Source organism: Cotesia glomerata, linkage group LG4 (genome assembly GCF_020080835.1).
Source record: "Cotesia glomerata isolate CgM1 linkage group LG4, MPM_Cglom_v2.3, whole genome shotgun sequence".
In the NCBI taxonomy this organism is placed as follows: domain Eukaryota; kingdom Metazoa; phylum Arthropoda; class Insecta; order Hymenoptera; family Braconidae; genus Cotesia; species Cotesia glomerata.
In genome coordinates this window covers 12,223,900-12,239,238 of record NC_058161.1, presented here as the reverse complement: position 1 = coordinate 12,239,238, position 15,339 = coordinate 12,223,900, and the positions used below count along the sequence as shown (strand labels likewise).

At 25.1% G+C, this 15,339-nt stretch overlaps 1 protein-coding gene across 3 annotated transcripts in view; it reads right to left on the bottom strand.

Annotated features, from left to right (window-relative positions):
- Positions 1–2,636: 2,636 nt before the first annotated feature.
- LOC123263526 (forkhead box protein O-like) overlaps positions 2,637–15,339 on the bottom strand; it is a 40,343-nt gene continuing 27,640 nt past the window's right edge. For all 3 annotated transcript variants that reach the window (XM_044726373.1, XM_044726371.1, XM_044726372.1), the window contains exon 8: positions 2,637–2,662. The gene's annotated coding sequence lies outside the window, so the exon portion shown is untranslated. The remainder of the gene's footprint in view (positions 2,663–15,339) is intronic.

Sequence of the window (15,339 nt, the reverse complement as noted above, 5' to 3'; positions counted from 1 at the left end):
GGCGACGGTTACCATAGCAACGATTACCATGGCAACGAAAAGCGACAACAATGAAAACGTCACATCAACTTTTTAATAAAAGTTTTATGATTATTTTCATGGAAAAAATTCGCCATAGCAACGGTTACCATAGCGAAGGTTACTATGGCAAAGATTACCATAGCAACGGTTACTATGGCGACGCTTACCATAGCAACGATTACCATAGCAACGGTTATCATAGCAACGGTTACTATGGCAACGATTACCATGGCAACGAAAAGCGACAACAATGAAAACGTCACATCAACTTTTTAATAAAAGTTTTATGATTATTTTCATGGAAAAAATTCGCCATAGCAACCGTTACCATAGCGAAAGTTACTATGGCAAAGATTACCATAGCAACGGTTACTATGGCAACGCTTACCATAGCAACGATTACCATAGCAACGGTTATCATAGCAACGGTTACTATGGCAACGATTACCATGGCAACGAAAAGCGACAACAATGAAAACGTCACATCAACTTTTTAATAAAAGTTTTATGATTATTTTCATGGAAAAAATTCGCCATAGCAACGGTTACCATAGCGAAGGTTACTATGGCAAAGATTACCATAGCAACGGTTACTATGGCAACGCTTACCATAGCAACGATTACCATAGCAACGGTTATCATAACAACGGTTACTATGGCAACGATTACCATGGCAACGAAAAGCGACAACAATGAAAACGTCACATCAACTTTTTAATAAAAGTTTTATGATTATTTTCATGGAAAAAATTCGCCATAGCAACGGTTACCATAGCGAAGGTTACTATGGCAAAGATTACCATAGCAACGGTTACTATGGCGACGCTTACCATAGCAACGATTACCATAGCAACGGTTACTATGGCAACGATTACCATGGCAACGAAAAGCGACAACAATGAAAACGTCACATCAACTTTTTAATAAAAGTTTTATGATTATTTTCATGGAAAAAATTCGCCATAGCAACGGTTACCATAGCAACGGTTACTATGGCAAAGATTACCATAGCAACGGTTACTATGGCGACGATTACCATGGCAACGAAAAGCGACAACAATGATAATAACGTCACATCAACTTTTTACTAAACGATGATAAAAATGATAATTACACTGATTTTAAGTGTCAATGCAGTAAAAATATGTTTTCATGAACTTATTAATAAAAATTGGATTTAAAACAATGATAGTTACATTTATTCTGAGTGTCAATGCAGTAAAAGAATATTTTTTAGAAACTTATTAATAAAATCAAATTTTAATAAACTAACATAATTATCAATGCATTGATTTTGAATGTCAATGCAGTAAGAAAATATTTCTACGAATGTAGTAATAAAAATTGAATTTTAAGAAGCCAACAAAAATAACAATTACATCGATTTTAAGTGTCGATGCAGTAAAAATAACAATTACATTGATTTTGGGTATCAATGTAGTAAAAATTATTTTTTGAAAAGCTATAAATAAAATAAATTTCGTAATAAAGTGACAAAATAATTAATGCATTGATTTTGAATGCCAATGCATTAAAAAATATTTTTTTAAAAATCTATTGAATTAAAAAAAAAATGAATATAATCCTATACAACCCGTTTATTGTACTTTTGATTTGCAATATAAGAATAAACACAAAACAGTGATGAATAATTATCAAAATATAATTATAAATTATAAATTGATAATTAATTATTGCGCTTTAAACAGTATGGCTATTTATTAAAATTAAACTATATAAAACATAAATCATTTGCTGCACAATAGTTTTTTAAACAATAAACAAACAAATCAACCTTATAATTACATAATAATAATATACAATAAAATATCCACTTATATAATTTCGGGTAAAAATAATTATAACAATTAATAAATTTAAATTATAACAATATTAATTAATTCTTAACTGTAGTTTTTTTTAAAAACTTATTTCATAATAAAAAATATTAATAATGTTAGTGTAATTATATTTAATCAATTTAATCGCTTTGAGCTCTTATATAAAATTATATTCTATTTATTATTTCAAAAATTTATAAAACTGCCACCTTTTAATTTTTTGGCGCAAAAAATTATTTTTTTTTACAAAAAAATTTAAAGAAAAAAAATTCAATTAATATTTTATCGCGTAGCTCCTACATGCGCTTCCCGGCCGTAATTAATTAATTAATTAATTATTAAACTATCTATAAATATATTCGTATTTTTTTTACATTTGCATTGTATATGGTTTATTATTATTATTTTTTGTTCTTAATAGGCAATCTATATATTTGTTTAAAATTGTTGCTATTAATAATTTTAAATATTTTTCTACTCTTTTTTTTTTATTAATTTATAATTAATGACCAACCCACTAATCGCGGAATAATTGACTAATTTATAACAAAAAATATTTAATAATAATCCCAAGTATAACAATTAAGACTTTTGCATTATTTAAAAAAATTTCTAAAATTTTTTACAATTTTTTTTTTTATGGTAAAATTTCTAGAGTAGCTTAACGATGGCTGGAATTTAAAATTAATGAACGTTGCCGATTTATATATTCATATATTAATATATTGGCTAGGTTAATTATTATATTTTTTTATCACATCCGCAGTATTTTTGTTGTCTTGTGGTGTATCGGTTGAAATCTGAAACAAAAATAATAACATTTTTATTAAATGCTGCATTCGAAAATACTCTATCTTTAGATACATAATTAAGAAATGACCTTGTACCTTGTGAATTATTGACATTTTTAATGATATAAGCTCATTCTGATGTTACGGTCGTCGAGACCTTTCATTTGAATACCCACATCAATTTTTCATATATTTTATATATTTATATATATTATATATATATGTATATGTGAAAAATATATCAAAAATTCATGTGGGTACTCAAATGAAAGCTCTTGATGAGTATAACATCGGGATGAGCTTATATTTTTAAAATATATATTATATAATTAAAAAATGACCTTGTATCTTGTGAAATATTGACATTTTTTAAGATATAAACTCATCTTGACATTACACTCATCGAGACCTTTCATTTGAGTACCCACATCAATTTTTTATATATTTTATATATTTATATATATTATATATATATGTATATATGAAAATATCATGTGGGTACTCAAATGAAAGCTCTTGACGAGTGTAACATCGGGATGTGCTTATATTTTTGAAATATATATTATATAATTAATAAATGAGCCTGTATCTTGTGAACTGTTGACATTTTTAAAAATATAAGCTCATCATGATGTTACACTCATCGAGACCTTTTATTTGAGTACATACATCAATTTTTCATATATTTTATATATTTATATATATATTATATATATGTATATATGAAAAATATATCAAAAATTCATGTGGGTACTCAAATGAAAGCTCTCGATGAGTGTAACATCATGATGAGTTTATATCTTTAAAAATATCATCAGTTGATAAAATACAATATAATTTCTAGATTATTAAAATTTTTTAAGATATAAGCTCACCCTGACATCACAATCATCAAGACCTTTCATTTGAGTACCCACATCAATTTTTCATATATTTTATATATTTATATATATTATATATATGTATATATGAAAAATATATCAAAAATTCATGTGGGTACTCAAATGAAAGCTCTTGATGAGTGTAACATCATGATGAGTTTATATCTTTAAAAATATCATCAGTTGATAAAATACAATATAATTTCTAGATTATTAACATTTTTTAAGATATAAGCTCACCCTGACATCACAATCATCAAGACCTTTCATTTGAGTACCCACATCAATTTTTCATATATTTTATATATTTATATATATTATATATATGTATATATGAAAAATATATGAAAAAGTCATGTGGGTACTCAAATGAAAGCTCTTGACGAGTGTAACATCGGGATGAGCTTATATTTTTGAAATATATATTATATAATTAATAAATGAGCCTGTATCTTGTGAACTATTGACATTTTTAAAAATATAAGCTCATCCTGATGTTACACTCATCGAGACCTTTCATTTGAGTACCTACATCAATTTTTCATATATTTTATATATTTATATATATTATATATATGTATATATGAAAAATATATCAAAAATTCATGTGGGTACTCAAATGAAAGCTCTTGATGAGTGTAACATCATGATGAGTTTATATCTTTAAAAATATCATAAGTTGATAAAATACAATATAATTTCTAGATTATTGACATTTTTTAAGATATAAGCTCACCCTGACATTACAATCATCAAGACCTTTCATTTGAGTACCGACATCAATTTTTCATATATTTTATATATTTATATATACTATATATATGTATATATGAAAAATATATAAAAAATGCATGTGGGTACTCAAATGAAAGCTCTCGATGAGTGTAACATCAGGATGAGCTTATATCTTTAAAAATGTCAATATTTAAGAAAGTACAGTTCAATTTAACAAAAATCATTGAATAAAGCAAAATTTTATTTATAGTTCACAAGTCACGTTAGTTAAATAGTGACTGCAAGATTGCTAGTTATTAATATTTTTCTTATAAAAAAACTTTTAAAGTTATATTTAAAAAAATCTAACCCAAATTTTTTTTCAATTGATTGTTTTATTAGTCAAAACTTCTAACTATTTTTCATTGTCATTTATTTATGGTTCTAGAGGACAGTAAAAAAAATGTAAATTGAACAAATATCGTTTGGATATTTCATTTGTTATCCCATTTTTCTTTCTCCGATTTTGTTTTAGTAAAAGAATTTTTTTTTTTTTTTTTATAACCAATTTAGTTCCGACACTTGGCACACTAATATATTTATAAAAATTTTTTTCAATCTAAAAATTGTACAATAAAATAAAAAAAAAAAATTCTGATAAATTATTGACGTTGAATTTTTTAGTAAATTTTTTCGAATAAAAATCTAAATTATTGAAAATAGAATATTTTAAAAATATATTTCAAGAGAGAAAGAGAGAAATAGTGTTGAGGGTGAATGGGGTGTCCGAGAAGTAAAAGCGCGAGAGAAGGGGGATGGTCTGCACGTGGCGCCGTGGCGCGTCTTTCCGGCGCCAACGAGCCTCCTCATCCCTCCTGATCCCTCCCAGTCCTTACTTTGGTCGCCTGTTCATCTGATTTTCGACAAGTGACACTATACTGTTCGGTGATATCGTATCAATATATTATTATTATTAAAATTTTTTATTATTAAAATTTTATTAATAAAATTATTAAATAATTAATTATTAATTATTAAAATAAAAATTAAAATAATAATTAATTATTATTAAAATTTTTTATTATTAAAATTTTGAGTGTCAATGCAATTAAATGCATTGATTTTGAGCTTCAATGCAAAGAAATTCATTTATAACACGTGTCAATGTGTAAAATATACTAGACAATGTAGTAAAATATCATTAAATAATTCAAATATAATTTTTCGAATTAATTTAATTAGGTCAGAATTTTATTACATTGATTTTGAGCGCCAATGCAATAAATTACATTGATTTTCAATGGCAATGCAGCGTATTTGATATAAAGCCTATAAATTGCAAATTTTGTATTTAAATTAATTAAAATAATTGTTTATAAATAATGATACATTGCTTTTGAGCGTCAATGTAATAAAATACATTGACATTGAGTATTAATGTAGTGCAATATCATTAGATAATTACATTCTAATTTTTCAAATTAATTCAATTAGTTCAAAAGTATGTTACATTGATTTTGAACGTCAATGCAATAAATTACATTGATTTTTAATAGTAATGTATCATGTTTGCTATAAATTCTAAAAATGGCAAATTTTTCAATTAAATTAATTAGAATAATTGTTTAAAAATAATGATACATTGCTTTTGAGCGTCAATGTAATAAAATACATTGACATTGAGTATTAATGTAGTGCAATATCATTAGATAATTACATTATAATTTTTCAAATAAATTCAATTAGTTCAAAAGTATGTTACATTGATTTTGAATGTCAATGCAATAAATTACATTGATTTTCAATGGCAATGCAGCGTATTTGGATATAAAGCCTATAAATTGCAAATTTTGTATTTAAATTAATTAAAATAATTGTTTAAAAATAATGATACATTGCTTTTGAGCGTCAATGTAATAAAATACATTGACATTGAGTATTAATGTAGTACAATGTCATTAAATAATTACATTATAATTTTTCAAATTAATTCAATTAGTTCAAAAGTATGTTACATTGATTTTGAACGTCAATGCAATAAATTACATTGATTTTTAATAGTAATGTATCATGATTGCTATAAATTCTAAAAATGGCAAATTTTTCAATTAAATTAATTAGAATAATTGTTTAAAAATAATGATACATTGCTTTTGAGCGTCAATGTAATAAAATACATTGACATTGAGTATTAATGTAGTGCAATATCATTAGATAATTACATTATAATTTTTCAAATAAATTCAATTAGTTCAAAAGTATGTTACATTGATTTTGAATGTCAATGCAATAAATTACATTGATTTTCAATGGCAATGCAGCGTATTTGATATAAAGCCTATAAATTGCAAATTTTGTATTTAAATTAATTAAAATAATTGTTTAAAAATAATGATACATTGCTTTTGAGCGTCAATGTAATAAAATACATTGACATTGAGTATTAATGTAGTACAATGTCATTAAATAATTACATTATAATTTTTCAAATTAATTCAATTAGTTCAAAAGTATGTTACATTGATTTTGAACGTCAATGCAATAAATTACATTGATTTTTAATAGTAATGTATCATGTTTGCTATAAATTCTAAAAATGGCAAATTTTTCAATTAAATTAATTAGAATAATTGTTTAAAAATAATGATACATTGCTTTTGAGCGTCAATGTAATAAAATACATTGACATTGAGTATTAATGTAGTGCAATATCATTAGATAATTACATTATAATTTTTCAAATAAATTCAATTAGTTCAAAAGTATGTTACATTGATTTTGAATGTCAATGCAATAAATTACATTGATTTTCAATGGCAATGCAGCGTATTTGATATAAAGCCTATAAATTGCAAATTTTGTATTTAAATTAATTAAAATAATTGTTTAAAAATAATGATACATTGCTTTTGAGCGTCAATGTAATAAAATACATTGACATTGAGTATTAATGTAGTACAATGTCATTAAATAATTACATTATAATTTTTCAAATTAATTCAATTAGTTCAAAAGTATGTTACATTGATTTTGAACGTCAATGCAATAAATTACATTGATTTTTAATAGTAATGTATCATGTTTGCTATAAATTCTAAAAATGGCAAATTTTTCAATTAAATTAATTAGAATAATTGTTTAAAAATAATGATACATTGCTTTTGAGCGTCAATGTAATAAAATACATTGACATTGAGTATTAATGTAGTGCAATATCATTAGATAATTACATTATAATTTTTCAAATAAATTCAATTAGTTCAAAAGTATGTTACATTGATTTTGAATGTCAATGCAATAAATTACATTGATTTTCAATGGCAATGCAGCGTATTTGATATAAAGCCTATAAATTGCAAATTTTGTATTTAAATTAATTAAAATAATTGTTTAAAAATAATGATACATTGCTTTTGAGCGTCAATGTAATAAAATACATTGACATTGAGTATTAATGTAGTACAATGTCATTAAATAATTACATTATAATTTTTCAAATTAATTCAATTAGTTCAAAAGTATGTTACATTGATTTTGAACGTCAATGCAATAAATTACATTGATTTTTAATAGTAATGTATCATGTTTGCTATAAATTCTAAAAATGGCAAATTTTTCAATTAAATTAATTAGAATAATTGTTTAAAAATAATGATACATTGCTTTTGAGCGTCAATGTAATAAAATACATTGACATTGAGTATTAATGTAGTGCAATATCATTAGATAATTACATTATAATTTTTCAAATAAATTCAATTAGTTCAAAAGTATGTTACATTGATTTTGAATGTCAATGCAATAAATTACATTGATTTTCAATGGCAATGCAGCGTATTTGATATAAAGCCTATAAATTGCAAATTTTGTATTTAAATTAATTAAAATAATTGTTTAAAAATAATGATACATTGCTTTTGAGCGTCAATGTAATAAAATACATTGACATTGAGTATTAATGTAGTACAATGTCATTAAATAATTACATTATAATTTTTCAAATTAATTCAATTAGTTCAAAAGTATGTTACATTGATTTTGAACGTCAATGCAATAAATTACATTGATTTTTAATAGTAATGTATCATGTTTGCTATAAATTCTAAAAATGGCAAATTTTTTAATTAAATTAATTAAAATAATTGTTTAAAACTAATGATACATTGCTTTTGAGCGTCAATGTAATAAAATACATTGACATTGAGTATTAATGTAGTGCAATATCATTAGATAATTACATTATAATTTTTCAAATTAATTCAATTAGTTCAAAAGTATGTTACATTGATTTTGAATGTCAATGCAATAAATTACATTGATTTTTAATGGCAATGTATCATGTTTGCTATAAATTCTAAAAATGGCAAATGTTTTAATTAAATTAACTAAAATAACAGTTTAAAAATAATTCTACATTGATTTTCAATGGCAATGCAGCATATTTGATATAAAGTCTATAAATAGAAAATTTTTAATTAAATTAACTATTAAATAGTTTAAAAAGAATGCTACATTGCTTTTGAGCGTCAATGTAATAAAATACATTGACATTGAGTATTAATGTAGTGCAATATCATTAAATAATTACATTATAATTTTTCAAATTAATTCAATTAGTTCAAAAGTATGTTACATTGATTTTGAATGTCAATGCAATAAATTACATTGATTTTTAATGACAATGCATCATATTTGCTATAAATTCTAAAAATGACAAACTTTTAATTAAATTAACTAAAATAATAGTTTAAAAATAATGCTATTTTGATTTTGAGCGTCAATGTAATAAAATACATTGGCCTCCAGTATCAATGTGGTAAAATACCATTAAATAATTAAATGGTAATTCTTAAAAAAATTAAATTATATTGCTTTTGAGAGTCAATGCAATAAATTGCATTGATTTTTAATGAAAGTGCTGCATATTTGCTACAAATTGCAAATTTTTTAAGTAAAATCGTTAAAAAATAATGCTACATTGATTTTGAGCGCCAATGCAGCAAAAGTATAATTTTGACATTCAAAATCAATGCCGTATTTTTTTTTAATATTCTTTATCTATTTTTTTAATTTTTGTGCCCTCAGCATCGCGTTAAATAATAGTTATTTTACTGCATTGACTCCCAAAATCAATGCACTTAATTTTTATCAACACTTTTAAAATCACTTTTTTTATTTTAATTAATTCTTATAATTGACACAAAATTTTATGTCATGTTTATCACCAATAATAAATACATACTTTATACTTAGTGTCTTTTTTGTATAAAGAATTTTTTGAGACTGCATTGACGCTCATAATCAATATACAATTATTGAAATTAAATATTTCAATAATTTATATCAATTTACGATATTAAGTTCTTTTTAAAATTTAGATTAAATCGTCTTTTTTACATAAAACAAATTTTTTAGACCTCGACACTTAAGATCACTGTAAAAAAATTTTTTTTCTAATCAATATTTCAATTTAACGTTATATTTATTATTCAAATAAAAACATTATCCATATTAAGAGTGTCTTTTCTGTATAAAAATTTTTTTTAGACTTCATTGGCACTGAAAATCAATGTAAAATTATTTTTTTATTCAATATTTCCATTTTATCATCAATATCAAGTAATAATTCATATTTAGAGTGTCTTTCTTGTATTAAAAAATTTTTTATGCTACATTAGCACTCAAAATCAATGTAAAATTATTTTTTAAGTTAATTTTTCAGTTTTTCGTAATATTAATCATTTAAATAAAATTAGAATTCATATTTATAGTCTTTTTTCTGCATAAAAATTTCCTATAAAAATCGTAAAAAATTAACCTTGCACTGGAAATCAATGTAAAATCATTTGTTAAGTCAATTTTTCATTTTATCGTCATATTAATCATTTAAATAAAATTAGAATCCATATTTATAGGCTGTTTTCTGCATAAAAATTTCCTATAAAAATTCAAAAAATCTTATAAAATTAGCCTTGCACCCTTCTTTTTCTCGAAAAAAAAATTAGATAAGAAGAGCAAGCATCCATAAAATTGTAAATGGTTATCAAATAAAGATGAACGGGGCACCGGATAAGGTAGAACATTAGAACGCAAAACTAGACGGTAGATAGACGGTTAGTAGTTAAACTATATATAATATATAAAATATATAAAATAAAAGATGGATAGTTTAGATAGATCAGTGAGTATGTATCAATGTAGAATGTAGTGAGATTTTCTATTTGAGGGTTGTAGTAGTCAGTGGCTCCGGGTATCTTTATAGTTACGTCAGCATGTTTCAACCAGAGCAACCCGAGCAGAGTCTGAAAGTTTCTCCACTGGCGACAAGATATTTCAAGTGGTCGCTCACAGTCTCCTTGTGAAGATCGCGGATGCCGAGGATCGTCGAGGAACTTGAAATATTGGACGGGCGGTCTTTCTTCCAGCCGCATATTCTTCCACTTGGTTTGCTTCGTTCTCTTCCAAGGGTAGTTTTCTCGGCTAGTACCGCTCTTACACTCTTCTTGATTCGTGATACTGACTTTATAAAACTACCACCACCACTTTATTCTTTATTCTTATTTTATATTAAACTTTATCCTTTTTTTGTTATTTATATCGCCATCTACTTTTCAATTTTATCTATTTCGAAGAAGATTATGGAGAGGGGGCAGTAAAGATTTTCGGTGGGGGTGGTTAGTCGGCCGCAAAAAGTTTACAACTTGCCATTTGTAATGCGCAAACCGCTGAAAAGAATTTCAATCTCGTGTTAACTACCCATGAATGAGTTATAACAGTCGCGCACTAATTCCCAAATGCTATCAATTTTATCATATCTTCGAGACTTGCTTTCTTCCTTTTTTTTTTTTTTTGGTTTTTCGGTTTGAAATAGAGTCGGGAGTTATGTACAGCTTTCGTTAAGGGTAATTAGTGATTAACTTTTGAGTAATGAGCCGTGTATGCTAAGAAACATTAATTTTACAATTTATTATCATCACTTTATTATTATTTAAGAGAGAAAAAAAAAAAAAAAAAAAATTAGTTCTAAATTTCACCGCTAGGTGGAAAAGTGACGCTGTTCCTTCTCGCTTGTAGAAATTAATTTCCAGGGTATATATTAACATTTTTTTAGTCATTAATTTAATTTTTGCTATCAATAACACAAATAAAAAATTCTTAATTATAAATTGGAATATCAATTATTAAAAATACTAATTATAAGCTTCGAAATTATAAATTTTTTTGTGAAATAGGTCGCAGATACTTTAAAGTATCTAAAAATAAATTTTAAAAATTTAGTTCTAAAAATCACCGCTAGGCTAAAAAGTGGCGCTGTTCCTTCTCGCTTGCAGAAATAAATTTCCAGGGTATATATTAACATTTTTTTGAACAAATTTTTAATCTTTGCTATCAATGATAAGAAAAAAAAATTCTTAATTAAAAATTAGGATATTAATTATTAAAGATACATTATTTTTACAATTTATTATTATTATTGAATTCAAAAGTAAATAAAAAAAATTTGTTCTCATATTACTGTTAGTGATATGAATTGTCTTTATAAGTCAGGGGACAAAAAAGAAGAAGGGATAATTGTATTGAGAAAGATTTAGTAAATGGAAGTAGAAGGAATTAAATAATTGGAGTGATGCCACTGAGCTGAGAAATTTATGGGAGCTAGATGGTACACATCACTTGTTAATACATATTAAGTCAAGAGAACTAAGAATGAAAATAAACTTTTTAAATTCTCTAGTCAGCTATTCTTACACTCACCCTCTCTATGATGATAATATTAAGTTAGAGGGTTAATGTAATTTAGGTAATCGGCGCCAACTTTACTGCTACTGTTCTAGAGACGACAAAATTCTTCATAATTTACTTATTTTATCTAATAATACTTTCTACTTTTTTTTTATTGAGTTATATATATATATCCTGGTAATTTATTTATACGAGCAAGAAGAAACAGCCCCACTTTTTATCCTAGCGGTGATTTTTGAAACTAAAAATTTTTAAAATTATTTTTAGATACTTCAAAGTATCTGCGACCTATTTCACAACAAAAATTTATAATTTTAGAACTTTTAATTAGTATTTTTAATAATTAATATCCTGATTTCTAATCAAGAATTTTTTTCTGTCATTAATAATATAGATTAAAATTTTGACCAAAAAAATGTTAATATATACCCTGGAAATTTATTTCTGCAAGCGAGAGAGAACAGCGCCACTTTTCCGCCTAGCGGCGATTTTTGAAACTTAAATTTTTAAAATTATATTTGGATACTTCAGAGTACCTATGACCTATTTCACTGCAAAAATTCATAAATTTGAAGCTTTCAATTGGTACTTTTAATAATTAATGTCCCAATTTTTACTAAAAAATTTTTTTCTTGTTATTGATAACATAAATTGAAATTGTGACTTAAAAAAATATTAATATATACCCAGGAAATTTATTTCTGCAAGCGAGAAGAAACAGCGCCACTTTTCCACCTAACGGCGATTTTTAGAACTAAATTTTTTTTTCTTTTTTGTTACTTTTCAACCTTTCAGGTCAAATCTGATATTTTTTTTAAATAAATAATTTTATTTAATAAAAATTAAGCATTTGACCTAAAAAAAATTCGAATTGACGATTTTTTTATTTTCACGTTGAGTTACCGATAAAATATCTCAAGTGACTCTCTCTCAGCGTAGTTTCTGTCGTCTAGTTGCAGCAGACATCGGGCGCCAGCTCGAAATCAACGTTCGCGCGACGTAAAAAAAAAAAAAAGTTACGGATAAATTCAACCAGATAGAAAAAAAATTTAATAAATTTTCCGGGTGTCAATTTTAAAATTAATTCCTATTAATATTGATAAAAAAGACTGGAGAAGTAATAATAATAATAATAATAATAATAATAATAATAATAATAATAATAATAATAATAATAATAATAAGTAAAGGCAAGTAGCCAAGATTTGGCTCATTGAAAGCATTTTAGCTTGTTGCTTGTTTCCTTCCCTTAAAGTTAGCTCAAAGACTCCAGTTGGGGATAAAAATGTAGTTTAGTTAGGCGATTTGGTGTCCTGCTGATACTAAACAGTTGGCCGGTGCCAAACACTCCCCCTTCCAACCCACTATTGTACATCTGGCTGCTTTATATGCTGGATGTTGTTTCTTTGTTTCGTTTGTTTATGTCCATGTAATCCTATTCAGCAACACAATAGCAGTGCAGCAACAAGTGTCTGCATGTTCGTAAGTAATATTATATATTTATATATATATATATATATATATATATATATATATTAGCCACGTGACATCACGTTACACGCCGGAAGTGCGTTATCAAAACTCTTAAATATTTGTTCCAAGATTTCGTCACGGTATCTATAATCAAGGCTTTTTTTTATTCTATGACTCACAAACTGAATGTCGAGGTTTTTTTTTCAATGCCGTAGGTGAGTTTAATCGTTGGAAATTAAAAATAAAAATATTATGGATGATAAATATGATAATCATTGACGTAAAATGTTAGCGTAAGGTAAATATTTAGTTAATTGACGACGGAAAATTTGTGGTGGGGATTTAGTGAAGGATATATTGTAATTTGAAAGCGATTGGATAGGTAGATTGGGAGATTAATTAGGTGGATTAATTTTGAGTGTCGATGCAGTCTAAAAAACTCATTAGTCTAAAGGCTAAACTAATTAAAATTATAGCGTTAGATTAATGATTAATTTAGATACCATTGACTGGAATTAATTTTGAATTGATTTTGAGTGTCAATGCAGTCTCAAAATCTCATTAGTAATCCAAAGACCTAATTAATTAATCGTCCGGAATTAATTTTGCATTGAGTTAGAGTGTCCATGCAGTCTAAGAACCTCATTAGTAGTCTAAAGACCGAATTAATTAGAATTCTAGCGTTAGATTAAGGATTAATTTAGATATTATTGACTGGAATTAATTTTGCATTGATTTTGAGCGTCAATGTAGTTTAAAAACTTCATTTTTAAACTAAATATCTATTTACTTAGAATTCTAGCGTTAGATTAATGATTAATTACGATATTAGTGACTAATAATTGCCTGGAATTAATTTTGCATTGATTTTAAGTGTCAATGCAGTCGAAGAAACTTATTTTCAATCTCAAGATCTAATTAATTTTTATTCTAGCGCTAGATTAATGATTAATTTAGAAATTAGTGACTAATAATTGCCTGGAATTAATTTTGGATTAATTTTGAGTGTCAATGTAGTTTAGGCACCATATTATTAATCTAAAGACCTAATTAATTAGAATTCTAACGTTAAATTAATGATTAATTTATAAATTATTGTCAGGAATTTATTTTGCATTAATTTTGAGTGTCAATGCAGTTTAAAAACTTCATTTTTAAACTAAATATCTATTTGCTTAGAATTCTAACGTTACATTCACGATTAATTTGGATATTAGTGACTAATAATTGTGTGGAATTAATTTTGCATTAATTTTGAGTGTCAATGCAGTCTAAGAACCTCATTATTAATTTAAAGACCTAATTAATTAGAACTCTAACATTAGATTAATGATTAATTTAGATATTATTGCCTGTAATTAATTTTGCATTGATTTCGAGTGTCAATGCAGTCTAAAAACTTCATTTTCAAACTAAATACCTTTTTACTTATAATTCTAGCGTTAGATTAATTATTAATTTGGATATTGGAGACTAATAATTGCCTGTAATTAATTTTGAGTGTCAATGTAGTCTAAGAACTCATTATTAATCTAAATACCTAATTAATTAGAATTCTAGCATTAGATTAATAATTAATTTAGATATTATTGACTAAAATTAATTTTGCATTAATTTTAAGTGTCAATACAGTCTAAGAACCTTATTATTAATTTGAAGACCTATTTAATTAAAATTATAGAGTTATATTATTGATTAATTTAGATATTAGTGACTAATAATTGTCTGGAATTAATTTTGCATTGATTTTGAATGTCAATGCACACGAAAAACTTTATTAATTTGCTAAAAAAAAAAATCCTTAATTTTAACATTAACAACTTGATACAAAATCTTGGAAATTATTCTTATCATTATTATTATTCAAGAATTAAT